This window comes from Triticum aestivum, chromosome 2A (assembly GCF_018294505.1).
Source record: "Triticum aestivum cultivar Chinese Spring chromosome 2A, IWGSC CS RefSeq v2.1, whole genome shotgun sequence".
Lineage (NCBI taxonomy): Eukaryota > Viridiplantae > Streptophyta > Magnoliopsida > Poales > Poaceae > Triticum > Triticum aestivum.
Genome location: NC_057797.1, coordinates 608,990,195 through 609,006,663, shown reverse-complemented (window position 1 = coordinate 609,006,663; position 16,469 = coordinate 608,990,195). Strand labels below are relative to the sequence as shown.

Sequence of the window (16,469 nt, the reverse complement as noted above, 5' to 3'; positions counted from 1 at the left end):
CACGCTCCCGTGGCCATAATATCGCGTGCGTGTTCGTGTGTCTCCGCGAGTTGTGCTAGTTACGATCGAAGGCGCCGGCGGCTGGTTGTTTGGTTTGTGCGTGTACTAGTTACCTAGCTACGTACGTGAGGAATCCATCCACCAGCTAGTCTGCCTGCTTGCTCCTTGTGTACGTACGCATCTCATCTGACGGACAATTGGCTGGCTAGTGTCGCTAGCGGCTGCTGCGTACGAAGTCGTCTCGACGGAAAGTACTCGTCGAGTCAGGCCTGTAGCCAACATTTGGTATTCGGAGCTTGGTTTGGTCGGTCGTGATCTTCGAAAAGCACTCAAAGGATCATGTCGAACACAGGTAAGGAGATCGTGACGGCGGCAGCAGGAGCACCAATGCCGATGATGAAGGTGTCGCAATTCCTCCGTCTAGATCAAAAGGAAATAAAACACAGGTGCGACACGCAAGCACCTGTTGCCATAAATCGCTACGTGTGTTCTCGGCGACTTGTGCTAGTTCGAATCGATCAACCCTTCGGCGTTGCGTAGTTCTGAGCTAGCCACCACATAAGCATCCACCTACTAGCCAGCCTACTTGCTAGCATCGGTTAGTTCTGTACGTACAGTTTGTGTACGGTCGAAAAGTGTCGTGAAATTGTCACGGCAGATGTCCTAAAATAAGGACTTAGTCGTGAGGCCAACGCATCTATGCGGTAGTTTGACAGGGGTTGAATGAAACGAGAGACGCAGGGCGGATCAACACACAAGACAAGGGTTTAGACAGCTTCGGGCCTCAGGAAACATCATCTGATAATAGCCCTACATGCTGTTTGTGGCTAGGTCTCATTATTATCACGAGGGAGTCGCTGTAAACCGGCTCTCCTCTTTGTGACTAGCCCTAAGATTGTTTCTTGTTGCTTGTAGCTTGCCCCTCTTTGGGGAACCCTACCCCTCTTTATATATGTTGAAGGGGCGGGTTACATGTGAAGTCCTATTAAAATTAGGACTAGTCTATCTTTAATACAAACCGGATACAAGTCCAGGTCTTAACTCCCTGTAAGACAAATATTCCTCACGCCTTTCCTCTTAAACCGGCCCACCATAACATGAGCCGGCCTTCTGGGCCTTGGGCTTGTCATCCGTCTGACCCGCCCGCCGAGTCACCAGTGAGTCATAATGACCAGGCGGGTGGCTTGTAAACCGCCAGGTCAGGACGGGTCGCTAGTAAACCGCCAAGTGTTAGCGGGGTCTTTCAATAAACCGCCAAATCCGGCCGGGTTACACTTCCGGCCGGTTTACGCCGAGGGGTATATCCCCGACAGAAAGTACTCGGCCGACTCGACAAACGAAAGTGCTCTCGACAGAAAGAACTCGTCTAAAGAGCAACGTACAGGGGCCTGTGCCAACAAGCCTGCCACTGACACGGCGCTGGCAGGTCCTCATCGACCAGGACGACATGGCCAACCGCCAACCGGCATCGGAGCGTGTTCCTCGTGGTCTTGGCCGAGCGCGACAAGGACTCTGCGGTGTCGCTGGTGTGCGTCAGGGCGGACGGTGACGCACCGGGCGCGCCGCAGTTCTCGTCCAAGCTCGCCGTGGAGCACACCGGCAGTGGCGCGAGGGTGACGTTTGAGTTACTGGTCATGAAAAGCAGCTCCCTGCCCGCTGGCACGCCATGGCCGGACGAGTTTACGTCCCTGTCGGTGCCGAAAGCGTATCTGTCTGGCGACATTGTCCCCCTCACCATCCACATTGACAAACACATTCCTCCTCCTCCCCCTCCTGCTGCCGCCCCTACTAGTCCTCTTCCTCCTCCTCCTCCTTCTCCTGCAGCCTCGGCTACCACCAACGTCAAGTCCGCGCCGATTGATCAAGGCAGCAAGAAACGAAAATCTATCAATCCGAAGAAACTCTAGTCAAACGACATGCATGACCGACTAGTATTGCATGGCAGCTAGCTATATATATTGCCACATGTGAAATAGATCGTTTTTATATCTAAGTTTGGTTTTTGTTAATCTCAAATAAGGCTACTTCATGTGCTCCCTTTGCTATTGCGTGGTGCACATCCTGGAGTTACTGGTTCTGTTATGAACTTGAGTGCACCATATGCATGAAATCAATATTTTGGCGGGCCACTAAAATTTTGGCACTTGATGAATAATATATCAGTACAAAAACTCAGGCTTGTAAAATGCCACTACAATACACATGCACTCTCGGTCTCTCACTTGCCATTATCCATCTTTTAGACCAATCTTAGAAAGAGGTTTTTTCTTCTAAAGCATACTAGTTTTCACAGACTGAAGTATTCGTGCATTATCACGGTTTTAAATATACCGTTCACCCAAACTAACCCTAATGTTTTAGATTACTATTACTACGGTTTTGAAAATACCCTGCTAAACTAAGCCTAATTAATTTTTCCATGCCACTCGCTCGGGTTGCATTCGTTTATTTCAACAGATCTACTAATTCAATAAGTTAAATCTCAATCAAGTTATGTGACAATGTGAACTCTTATTTCGCCGGTTAGAAGCCATTTTGATCGTTCTAACATACAAAACAACACATATGCATGTTATAGGCTAAAGATAACGGTTGTTTGACATAGATAGCAAGTTGAGGAGGCTGTTGGCAAAGATGACATAGGCCTCTCTCAAGCTCGGGAAAAGAGAGTTAAATATTTCTGCTCTTGGTGAGTTATAAATGGGGAGAGAAGTGAGGCCACTTGATTCTAAAATTTATCAAGCCGCTTTCCGCCAAACGACACAACACGGATTAGTTAGACGGACATCCAGACTCCCGTAAACCTATACACTCACAAGTTATAACCATCAGATTTTACACAAAGATTAGCCATCTCAAAAAACAAATAAAAAATCTAAAAAAAATTACAAGAACAACCACGCAAAATTTATGACGTTGATTGTGGTTTAACTATGTCTCAATCAATTGAGAATTAGCAAATCTGCTAAAACTACTACCCTGGACTACATATAAGGGTCGCTTTGAGATCCTCCAAGCAATGATCACGCTATCATGTTTTTTTTTCTTTTTGATCTTACGCAACTGTGCAAGAGAAGTATTTACAGAAACCATCGAATCAATAAGATGCTCGCGCTTCTCCGGCCCGACGGCGAACTCCGATCGTCAGAAGCAGCTCGGCGGTCTGACCTCTCCGGACGTGGACCCGCCGGCATTTCCGCACTTGGCCTGCGCCGGCCGCTTGTGCTTGTACGTCAGCCTAATGTTCCTAAGCTTGATCCCGCTGCAGGGGTTGGTGCTGCTGCAGTTGAACTTCACTGCAATGGGCGTCGCCGATGTGCCCTCGATGTCCGTGTATGATATGTTGCTGATCTGCACCCCCGAGCTCTGCAGGCACACACAACAACACAGCTCATGATATAGTCGATCGATGGGTTGGTTCACGTGTAGTAGTTGCATGCATGTAGGGAAGGAGACGTACATTGCCTGGGCAGTCGACCTTGCGGGGACAGTAGTTCTGGTCGACGAGGATGGGGTTGGCCACACGGTTCATGGTGACCCGTGAGAAGGAGACGTTTGTGACGGAGCCGGAGTTGGGCATCGCCCACGTCTTGATCCGCAGGCCGTTGGTCGTGCCCGTCAGCACCGCCATCTCCACCGTCACGTTCCTCACCCCCTCCTCACCGTCCTGCCACCCTAGACTCCCGATGCTGCGATCGTCCATCCAATGAATACACAAAACCAATGCTATTACGTTGCGCAAACCACAAGCAAACACAATAATGGATGATGAACTAGCAACTGAAGGTGGCACCTGATTCCATGGCCCGGACCGCACTCGATGTCCCTGATGAGCACGTTGGAGGTGCCAGGCCCTATGGAGACACAATCGTCGCCGGTGCCGATGGTGGTGTTGAGGATGCTCACATGGCGGGAGTGGCTGACGTGGATGCCGTCGGTGTTGGGGCTGTTGGCCGGTGCGATGATCCGGATGCCTTGGACCGTCACGGCGGCGCAGTCGAAGATGGCCATGTGGAATACCTTGCTATTGAGCAGCGTCAGCTGCTTCACACTCACGCCCTTGGACTGGCTAATGTCGAGCGTCTGCAATCGTACGTACGTATGACCAACGCCCGTCACAAGGAAATTGAACCCAACCACATTGCAAAAAAGGAAAACCAAGAAGTTCATGTCATCACTCACCGTGGGGCCTTGCCCGGTGCAATTGCTGACCTTCTTGCATGCCCAATACTCCTGCCCCTTCCCGTCTAGCGTCCCGCCGCGGATCGCTAGACCATCGGCGTGGTGGAACATGATCCACGCCCTGCTGTCCACTGCCGGCGGCGTGAAGACCGTGCCGTTTTTGTCAATGGCCACGACCACGCCGGCGCTCCGGCAAGGCCCCTTGAAATAGGCCTGGCTAAGCAGGAACCTGCCCGCCGGCACACGCAGCACCGGCTGGGAGCCGGAGCGCCCCGTGTCGTTGCACGCCGCACCCCACGCGGCTAGGAACGCCCCCGCTGAGTCCGCCCCGCCATCGGGCCTCGCGCCATAGTCCACCACATTGTACTCCGCTGCCGTCGTCAACGCCAGCAGTGCCATCAACGTCACCAGCAGCAGCGAGAGCGTATGACTGCTCATCTTCCGCACGATCAATCAGACACGATTATGTCTATGCCTAACTAGTTGCGCGTGCAACACCCGTCGCGACCGTCGCTGCTTTATATTGATCCGAACGACGTGACCCAGCTCGTCTCAGGGAAGGAATCCCGTTTCGCATTAGGAGCCCACTATACGATTGGAATACAAGTCACATCCCACGTCCTAATCGAGACTACTTCACGTACTAGGATCCGATTTCCATAGGAAATCGATTAAAAACAGTCGGATGAAGTCTTGGCTTCGTCAGCCGCGTCCGGCGCCGTGCGATCGCACGCACGCGATCGTGTGGTGCGGAGCGTCTCGGTGTCACTACGTGAAGTTACGCTACCCATCGCGGCTCCTGAAGCTGAGTGCTCCTTTCACTTATATATATACGTACTTCGCTAGTAGTGCTTAGCACGTACCTACACATGTACGTGATGCTGCAATGCTGCAGATAATCTCAACACAAGCTTATGGAGTCCTGTTTTGCTTGGATATAGCAATGCTTAGAGTAGCATCCTTGACGCCTCTATCATCGCCGTCGCTGCCGCGGTGGTCGAAGCCGTAGAAACAGCCGTGCCATCATCGCAACACTACCACGACAGGAAAGAACGCCGTCGCAACATCATTGAAGGAGTTGGGCCTTCGTTGGAGCATTGCCGTGATCATCCAAGCACATCATCGCAGCATCACCGTGACCGTTTGAAACATGCCGCCATTGCGGTTCGTCGTAACATCTTTGCAGCCGTCGGAGCACGTTGTCACAACATCATCAAAGTAGCGGCGTTGCCGTCGTAGCATCACCTCGCCTGTCGAAGCACCCGCCACAGCCATTGCAACATTATTGAAGCAAACATCTTGCCGTCGTAGCATTATTGAAGCATACCACGGGCGTTAAAGTAAACCCGGGCATCTCTCGGGCCGGGCCGGTTTCGGGCCGGGCCGGGCTCTAGAAAGCCCGGTGCTAAAATGTAAAGCCTGAGCCTGAGAAAAGCCCGACAAAAATTCACGTTTACAAGCCCGAGCCTGGCCCGGCTGAAAAGCCCGAAGCCCGTAGCCCGACCCGAAGCCCGAAAATTCCTGATGTACAACAAGTTACAGAAACAACATATTTCAGCAAACAATAGCATTATAAACAGTAGCATGGTATATACTACAGCATCATATTTCACAAAACAGCAGCATATACATATTTCACAAAACAGCTGCATTTCACAAAACAACAGCATATACATATACATGTAATCCATTCATTACAATATTACATAACAGCAGCATATTTCTCAAGTCCAAAGACACAAGCAACATAGTTTGACAAGTCCGCAACAGGGTTCAATAAGTCCACAACATAGTTCACTAAGTTTCATAGAACTTGTGAATATGATTGCTAGAAATTTTGATATATTGAATGCCCTCTCTAATCTTGTCAGCAGATTTATCAATAAGTTTCAGACCAGCTTGGACAATCAGATTTATCAATAAGTTTCAGACCAGCTTGGACAATCAGATTTAAAATGTGTGCACAACATCGGACTTGAAAGAAAGTTCCAAACAATGGTAACACACCTTTAGGCAGCAATGTAGTTCTCAAAGTGTTGATCATTAAATCATTGTATGCAGCATTATCAAGAGTCATGCACATTATTTTGGTGTCAACCTTCCACTCACGAAAACATAAATGGACTTCATCAGCAACTGTAGCCCCATCATAAGGTGGATTCAACTTTTTAAACCATATTATCCTTTTGTTCAGTCTCCAAGCATCATCAACGTAATGACAAGTAATACAAATATAACTAAACTTTGTCACATCTGATTTCCAATTGTTCGTGGTGAAGCTAACTCTACCAGGGCTGTTGCTGATAATTTCTCTCAATTCAGTCCTCACTCTTTCAAACATTGCCATGATATCCCTTCTAATTGTGTACCGACTAACAGTCTTAAACTGAGGACAAGCAACACCAATCATTTTTTTGAACCCCACTTCTTCTATCACACTAAATGCATGTGAACCCCCAACTAGGAACATAGAGATTGCAGCTCTAATAGTTTCCATGTCACTTTGTGTTCCTAACTGAATGTGAGCCATCCGCGTTCTTTTCAGTTTCTAGAAAATAGCTATTCACTTCATTTGTATTATGTGGATGCACTTGAGCAGTATGCCTTAACAAACTAGATGTTCCATTCTTCAAGGGCGCTCTAAGTATAGTATGACAAATATTGCACTCTGCCATTACTTCATCAGGATTAGGTTGTTCAATCCTAGTGAACTTTTTCCATGCTTTTGACCTTAATTTTGGAGCAGTAGTAACCTTTGGTCCTGGCGGTGCCGGTGGCGATGGCGGCTGACTTGCTTCATGTCCATGTCCCTCTTGGTTCAACCTTGTACGCTTGCTGCGAGGTGCTGCCGTAGCAGTAGCTGATGGGACAGCACGGCGACGAGCAGGATCAGGCACAACGATCTGGTCCAACCTTGCACTTGTGGCAGCATTGTCCTGTTCAACACTGGGATTATAATCCTCCTCTTCCTCTTCATGAACTTCATCACTTAGACTCCACAAACTAGTCATGCCTACCATAAAATACAACACACAAGAGAAACAAAGTAGCACAAATATTAATCTACTACGCAGCAAAAAAATCCTAAATGGAACAATAAACATACCAACAGAGAGAGGAGGACAGAAGGTCATACCTGCCGGTCGCCGGCGTCGGATGGGGAGGGCGCGCCGCCGTCAGATGGGGAGGGAGCGCCGCCTTCTGATGGGGAGGTAGCACCACCGTGTGATGGGGAGGAAGGGTCGCCGATGCATGGCCCTAGAGGAGGATCAGGTCGAGGAGGGAAAGGACCGCCGGGGCCGCGCCATTGCAGTGCCAGAGCTGCAACACCGCTGCCGGTCGACGGATCGAGACAGGGTGGGTTGGGGACTTGGGGTCTCGAGGACGGTGGACTGGTCGGGGCTACAGCCGCAGCCGCCGCTCATCAGGCCGACGAGGTACAGCAGCGCCGGGGCCTCGCCATAGCAGGAGCAAGGACTTGCGTCGCTGCCGCCAGTCGAGGGGGATCGAGGAGGGTGGACTGGTCGGGGACTCGGGGTGTGTGTGCGGGTGCGGGAGCGAGCGGGGGGGGGGGGTAGGCATTAGGGGTAGCTGGTTAGGTAGTTTGTGGGCTAGAAGGCCAGCCTGTTGGGCCGGATCGCTGCTTCTCAGCCTCTTTGCAGCAAATGCTCGGGCCGGGCCGGGCTTTCGTTCGGGTTAATTTTAGAGCGCGAGCCCGGCCCGAAAATTAGACATGCTCTGTTTTCCAAGCCTGAACCCGGCCCGGCCCGACCTGGGTTTTTCGGGCCGGGGTCGGGTCGGGCTACCGGGCCGGGTTGTCCATGCCCAGGTTTACGTTAAAGCATGTCATTGCAACATTGTCGAATCAGCCGAGTTGCCGCCGCAGCATCACCGCGCAATCGCCACGGCTGTCGAAGCATGTCGTTGCAACATCATTGATGCGGCCGGGCCTCCGTCGCAGCACGCTCGTAGCATCGCCACCGACGCTGTCGAAGCGGCCAGGCTTCCGTGACAGCACGCCTCATAGCTTCGTCATCGTCGTCGAATCGGTCGGGCTTCCGTCCAAGCATGCATCGTAGCATCGCCACTGCCGCCGAAGCGACCGGGCTCGTCGCAGCATGCCTCGTAGCATCGTCGCCGCTGTCGAAGTAGTCAGGCTTCCGTCACAGCATGCCTGGTAGCATTGTTGTCGTCGTCGAAGTAGTCGGGCTCGCGCCCTCACACTACGTCCCCAACAGCCGGACCACCCCTCGCGACATCGTCATCTCGGCTTGCAGCGCATCTGACCTAGTACGCAACAGCCACCCCACCGCTGTATTTGAAGCAGCTTTTGTCCTTTTTTGCATGGTAATACGTGCCTCATTTATATCATAAAGAACATTGTACAAGCCACATACATACCAACCTGACAAAATTGAACCATTAGCAGAACGCTAGCCTTTGCACAATGGAACGCCAGCCAAGAAGTAAAACTGTAAACAAGACTGAAGAAATCTCTGAGCTTGACACCGATGCCCGTCACCTGTCTCTGGCAGCACAACAATCACCAAAGGAAATAATGACGAATCACCTCCACACCCGAGCTCGACGCGGCTCCATTGCTGATATGCAATTTTGCGGACCTCCAAGGTGGCTTGCCAAAGGCGAAATCATTCCCGTTGAAAGAATCAGACCAGGGCAACACCCCAGTCATGCCATCAAACTCCAGATCTGACAACCACACACGACTAAGATGTCGGAGGAGGACACCATACCTGCCATCCACGTATCACGAACCCAGCACACGATCCACCATCTTCCAGATGCCGTCGATGCAGACCACAATCTGCATCCGCTCCTTGAGTACGTACCTCCCGAACTCCGCGCCGGCGCTGGAGCAAACGCCACCATAACGATGAAGCCCGAGGACACAGGTCCACCAAGAGGATGCAGTTGCCGCTGCACATTCCTTGCTTGAACAGATTGGATTCCAAATCCATCCCCAACCATAGGACCGATTGCCTTTTCGGAGTAGGAACCGAAGAAACTTTATTTAGCGCCGACATCGCCTTCGCCGAAGCCAAGATGATGAACAACCTAAAAACTAAGCAACTTTGGCCTAAACCTATCCACACGCGTGGATCCGGCGACCCCCCTCACCACCGACGACCGAGGTCATCGGCGAACGAGAGCCACCGGAAGGTGGCGGCGGAAGAAGCTCTTCGTGAGGGAAGGCGAGGTCGCCTTTCTTTTCTCTCTTCAACAGTTACTGTCCTCGCGTGAGCATGTATGACTTGCTTCTTTTTTTGGCAATGGACGACTTGCTACTTATAACTTTACCTGAGCTAAAAACAACTTTTCATTAAACACAGTGCAGACGCAAGCACTCATACATACGTGCATACACTCACCCTTATGAATGCACACATGGACACCCTACCTCTATGAGCACCTTCGAGAGACTGAGTGCGCATATCATCTTGAGATTTACGAAGTCACCGTAGGCACCTCGCCGTAGACGGGAACGTTTCCTCCCACTGAAAACGCATCGCCGGAAATCCTGAAATAAATTCAGGAATAATGCGAGCACCAGGACTTGAATCCTGGTGGGTTGGGGATACCATTGTCCCTCTAACTGTCCAAACACAGATTGGTTTGGTCACGTATATGATTTTTTTGTGACTAAGGTCATGTATACATTGCGGCTACCAAACCAGTCGCGTGGGGATCGAGTGGCTAGCGACCCGGCTGATCCCACGTGCGGATCAGCTGGATGACACCTAGCATCCGCCGTTTCCATACTACGTAGTACTAGTGACCCAACGATGTTGTGCCTCCCCTTGGTCAATCTCTCTCTCTCTCTCTCTCTCTCTCTCTCTCTCTCTCTCTCGTCTGGATCAACACCATCGCCACCGCCAGCTCCATTGTCCTCCAGACCATATCCATGCCAGTATGCCATGCACTGCCGACCGCCCCTCCTTCCATGGCTTCGACCCCGTCCCCACCAAGTTGTGCTTCTCCATCGCCAGGCTGTAATGAACGTAGGGGGAGGAGATCGAGAGGAAGGTGAGAGGTGGGGAGAAAGCTTGGGGAGGAAGAAGAACTTCACTTCCAGAGGAAGGATTGGGTGAGAGGTTTGAGCTGGTTACATCACGCACGCCACACCAGCCACATGCGGCCAGCTTATATGCTCACGCGACTCACACACGCACACTTCGGGGGGTCCCTCCCGCAGGGTTGCCAAGTCACACATGCCAAGTGGCCAGGTGTGACATTCTCTCCCCCTTAAGACTGAGCTTCGTCCTGCGAGCTTGCCCCGGTGTCCTCCGAAATGGCTGCTGCAGGAAAACGCTGCTAGAGAACCTCGTAATCTTCCCATGTGGTGGCGGGCGGCGAGCCATCGCCCCACTGCACCTTGACTTGCATGATGGCCGCATTGTCGCACTTCATCATGCGCCGTTCCAGCAGCTGCATTGGTGCCGCCGACGAGACAGTGAGGTCCGGCACGCACGGCAGCTCTGCATACGCTGGCGTGTAGTCCGGCGTGAATGGCTTGAGCTGGGATACATGGAAGACAGGGTGCACCTGACTCTCTGGCGGGAGGTCGAGCTTGTACACCATGAGGCCGATCTTCTCGAGGACGGTGTCACTAGTAGAAAAGGGGGCAAAGGTTCAGGCCGGGTAAGCCCATTAGTCCCGGTTCAGTCTAGAACCGGGACCAATGGGTGCATTGGACCCGGTTCGTGAGCCCAGGGGGCCGTCCGGGCCACGTGGACCATTGGTCCCGATTCATCTGGACCTTTTGGTCCCGGTTTGTGGGACGAACCGGGACCAATGGTCCTGGCTCCTGGCCCACCACCATTGGCCCCGGTTGGAGGCATGAACCGGGACCAAAGGCCCCCCTTTAGTCCCGGTTCATGCCACCAACCGGGACCAATGGTGGTGCCTATATATACCCCCTCGCGCAAGAGCAGAGCACACTGCTCTGTTTTTTCTGGCCGAGGGGGAGAGGGCTTGGTGGTGCTCTAGCTCACCTCCTATGCACACAAGGTGTTCGATGGAATGCCCGAGCCACACTACTTAAGCTTTCTCCTCTCCAAGCTCGACCTCCAAGCTCCATTTTCCTCAATATTTGTCTAGGTTTAGCGGTCCGTCACGCCCCGCCCCCGTCTTCACCGCCGTCGATCACCCGCGCCGATCTCATCACCGGCACCACCGTGGTGAGCCTCTTGTTCTTATCTTCTTTCTGAAAGGAAAAATATTCTTACTTGTATGTTTAGATAGATACTTGTATCATTTTCTTACTTTTATTATTGCATCTTATATAGTGCGATGGTTTTGGTATCCGCCCCCGTCGGCCCTCGTCCTGTCTATGATTCGGATGTGGTATATATTATCTTTATAACTATTGGTTCATTTATTGTTTATGAAAATTATGCCGACCAACGTGACATAGATTTTATTTATCTAGGAGGTATGTGAACCGGAAATTCCAACCGACCCTATTGTTGAGAGGTTAAATTTAGTTGAAGAAGAAAACAATTTCTTGAAGGAAAAAATAAAAAAATTGAGGAGGAGAAGATGATATTGGAGTTGCATGTTGCGGATGTCGTCGATGATCACAAGATCAAGATGGATGCAATGCGCTTGAAGATTAGAAAGATTAGAAAATATGCCGTTCATACCGAGGCTTGGTATCATTATGCCGTTGGATCAATTGTTACCTTGGTTGCGATTATGATCGCGTTTGTTTTCGCATTGAAATGTTTTACATAGTTTCAATGTATGGTTTAATTAATTAGATGCTCTGGAGAGCTATATGTTGTTAGATGAGAACTATGTATGTACTTTGGTTTTAATGTGATGATGAACTTATATTAATTTGGTCACTTAATTATCTATTCATGATGTTCTGTAATGGTTTTTGACACACTTAATTATATATAACGCACGCAGATGAACCGGCAATGGATGTACGGTGACAGACACACCTCCGAGTACATTAAGGGCGTGCATGAATTTCTCGAAGCGGCTGAGGCAAACAAGCAGAATGGTTTTATGTGTTGTCCATGCCCTAATTGTGGGAATACGAAGTCTTACTCTGACCGGAAAATCCTTCACACCCACCTGCTTTACAAGGGTTTCATGCCACACTATAATGTTTGGACAAGGCACGGAGAAATAGGGGTTATGATGGAAGACGGCGAAGAAGAAGAGTACGATGACAACTATGTGCCCCCTGAATACGGTGATGCTGCAACGGGGGGAGCTGGTGAAGATCAAGAGGAACCAGACGATGTGCCCAATGATGCTGCAACGGGTGAAGCTGCTGAAGATCAAGAGGAACCAGACGATGTGCCCGATGATGATGATCTCCGCCGGGTCATTGTCGATGCAAGGACGCAATGCGAAAGTCAAAAGGAAAAGCTGAAGTTCGATCGCATGTTAGAGGATCACAAAAAAGGGTTGTACCCCAATTGCGAAGATGGCAACACAAAGCTCAGTACCGTACTAGAATTGCTGTAGTGGAAGGCAGAGAATGATGTGCCTGACAAAGGATTTGAGAAGCTACTGAAAATATTGAAGAAGAAGCTTCCAAAGGATAACGAATTGCCAGACAGTACATACGCAACAAAGAAGGTCGTATGCCCTTTAGGATTGGAGGTGCAGAAGATACATGCATGCCCTAATGACTGCATCCTCTACCGCGGTGCATACAAGGATCTGAACGCATGCCCGGTATGCGGTGCATTGTTGTATAAGATCAGACGAGATGACCCTGGTGATGTTGACGGCGAGCCCCCCAGGAAGAGGGTTCCTGCGAAGGTGATGTGGTATGCTCCTATAATACCACGGTTGAAACGTATGTTCAGAAACGGAGAGCATGCCAAGTTGATGCGATGGCACAGTGAGGACCGTAAGAAAGACGGGAAGTTGAGAGCACCCGCTGACGGGTCGCAGTGGAGAAAAATCGAGAGAAAGTACTGGGATGAGTTTGCAAAGGACCCAAGGAACGTATGGTTTGCTTTAAGCGCGGATGGCATTAATCCTCTCGGGGAGCAGAGGAGCAATCACAGCACCTGGCCTGTGACTCTATGTATGTATAACCTTCCTCCTTGGATGTGCATGAAGCGGAAGTTCATTATGATGCCAGTTCTCACCCAAGGCCCTAAGCAACCCGGCAATGACATTGATGTGTACCTAAGGCCATTAGTTGAAGAACTTTTACAGCTGTGGAATGGAAACGGTGTACGTACGTGGGATGAGCACAAACAAGAGGAATTTAACCTAAAGGCGTTGTTGTTCGTGACCATAAACGATTGGCCCGCTCTGACTAACCTTTCAGGACAGACAAACAAGGGATACCACGCATGCACGCACTGTTTGGATGACACCGAAAGTATATAACTGGACAGATGCAGGAAGAATGTGTATGTGGGCCATCATCGATTTCTCCCGATCAACCATCAATGTCGAAAGAAAGGCAAGCATTTCAAAGGCGAGGCAGATCACCGGAAGAAGCCCGCCATGTGTACCGGTGATCACGTACTTGCTATGGTCAATGATTTACACGTAATCTTTGGAAAGGGTTCCGGCGGACTAGCTGTTCCGAATGACGCTGAGGGACGCGCACCCATGTGGAAGAAGAAATCTATATTCTTCGACCTACCCTACTGGAAAGAGCTAGAGGTCCGCTCTTCAATCGATGTGATGCACGTGACGAAGAACCTTTGCGTGAACCTGTTAGGCTTCTTGGGCGTGTATGGGAAGACAAAAGATACACCTGAGGCACGGGAGGACCTGCAACGTTTGCACGAAAAAGACGGCATGCCTCCGAAGCAGTATGAAGGTCCTGCCAGCTACGCTCTTATGAAAGAAGAGAAAGAAATTTTCTTTGAATGCCTGCTCAGTATGAAGGTCCCGACTGGCTTCTCGTCGAATATAAAGGGAATAATAAATATGCGAGAGAAAAAGTTCCAGAACCTAAAGTCTCATGACTGCCACGTGATTATGACGCAACTGCTTCTGGTTGCATTGAGGGGGCTTCTACCGGAAAACGTCCGATTAGCCATTGTGAAGCTATGTGCATTCCTCAATGCAATCTCTCAGAAGGTGATCGATCCAGAAATCATACCAAGGCTAAGGAGTGATGTGGCGCAATGTCTTGTCAGTTTCGAGCTGGTGTTCCCACCATCTTTCTTCAATATCATGACGCACGTCCTAGTTCATCTAGTCGACGAGATTGTCATTCTGGGGCCCGTATTTCTACACAATATGTTCCCCTTTGAGAGCTTCATGGGAGTCCTAAAGAAATATGTCCGTAACCGCGCTAGGCCAGAAGGAAGCATCTCCATGGGCCATCAAACAGAGGATGTCATCCGGTTTTGTGTTGACTTCATTCCTGGCCTTAAGAAGATAGGTCTCCCTAAATCGTGGTATGAGGGGAGACTGACTGGAAAAGGCACGCTTGGAAGGGACTCAATAATATGCAGGGACGGATATTCTTGGTCTCAAGCACACTACACAGTTCTACAGAACTCTACCTTGGTGACCCCGTATGTCGATGAACACAAGAACAGTCTGCGCTCCAAACACCCGAGCAGTGCGACGACTGGATTACATGTGAACACATCAGGACTTTCAGCAGCTAGTTGGAAACACGTCTCAGAGGTGACAACACTGTTTGTGATGAGCTGTACTTGTTGTCCAGGGGACCATCTTTGACTATATTGATTTACAAAGGATACGAGATAAATGGGAATACATTTTACATGATTGACCAAGATCAAAAGAGCACCAACCAAAACAGCGGTGTCCGCTTTGATGCAACAACCGAGAGGGGAAAGGACACATATTATGGTTACATAGTGGACATATGGGAACTTGACTACGGACATGATTTTAAGGTCCCTTTGTTTAAGTGCAAATGGGTCAATCTGTCAGGAGGCGGGGTACAGGTAGACCCAAAGTACGGAATGACAACAGTGGATCTGAAAAATCTTGGGTACACTGACGAACCGTTCGTCCTAGCCAATGATGTGGCACAGGTTATCTATGTGAAGGACATGTCTACCAGACCGAGAAAAAGAAAAGATAAGGAAGCGAATACATCATACGATGAGCCAAAGCGCCACATAGTTCTTTTAGGAAAAAGGGACATCGTGGGAGTGGAGGGCAAGACAGACATGTCTGAAGATTATGAAAAGTTTCATGAAATTCCTCCCTTCAAAGTAAAGGCTGACCCAAGCATCCTGATAAACGATGAAGATTATCCACGGTTACGGCGCAATAAGCAAATGATACAAGCGACGAAAAAGTGAAGACTTTCTCCCGCAACTATTATGATGATACCATGCCAACTTTGTAACAGATGAGTATGATACCATTCTCCGTTTTGTACATGCACATGCTATGCCAACTTTTTCAGAGTTCATTTCAAATGCTTTAATGTCTTATGGTTTGGCCCTCGTAATACCATTAATCCCGGTTTGCTCCTTGTCAACAATGTTCTCACCAAGAACACTCTCAAAAGGGCAGCCACGTGGGCCATTGGTAAAGTTAATCACAAACTTGTGATTCACACAAACTTCAAATAATTCAAATTTTAACTATTCTAATTTGAAAACTAATGGCACTAACAGAAAGTTTATAATTTTTCTAAAACAAAAAGCAAAAAGAATTAAAAAATAAAACAAAAAACAAAAGAAAATAAATAAAGCAACAAAAAAACAGGGCCATTGGTAAAGTTAATCACAAACTTGTGATTCACACAAATTTCAAAGAATTCAAATTTTAACTATTCTAATTTGAAAACTAATGGCACTAATAGAAAGTTTATAATTTTTATAAAACTAAAAGCAAAAAGAATTAAAAAATAAAACAAAAAACAAAATAAAATAAATAAAGCAACAAAAAACAAAAAAACAAAAAAGTGCCACCTACTAGGCCCCCACGGCCTGAATACGACTAGAAACCCATCCATGGGCCAGGATTCAGGCCCGCAGGAGGCCCAGTAGGCTCACAGGCATAACAGTGACAATTAGGCCCGTAAGCCTGCAATGGAGAGAAGCTCGAGAGGGGTGCAGAAGTGGGGCTTATAAACCACTGCGCACCCCTCTCAACTAGCGAGGTGGGACTAAACTTTCGACGCGGGCTCAGCAGCACAAGGCCTTTGGTCCCGGTTGGTGGCACCAACCGGGACTAAAGGTGGGCATTAGTCCCGGTTGGTGCCACGAACCGGTACCAATGACCCTCTTTAGTCCCGGTTGGTGCCACCAACCGGTACCAAAGGCCGCCGCTTCCCGCCC

At 49.5% G+C, this 16,469-nt stretch overlaps 1 pseudogene; it reads right to left on the bottom strand.

Annotated features, from left to right (window-relative positions):
- Positions 1-1,109: 1,109 nt before the first annotated feature.
- LOC123185686 (polygalacturonase-like) lies at positions 1,110-9,247 on the bottom strand (annotated as a pseudogene).
- Positions 9,248-16,469: the final 7,222 nt, after the last annotated feature.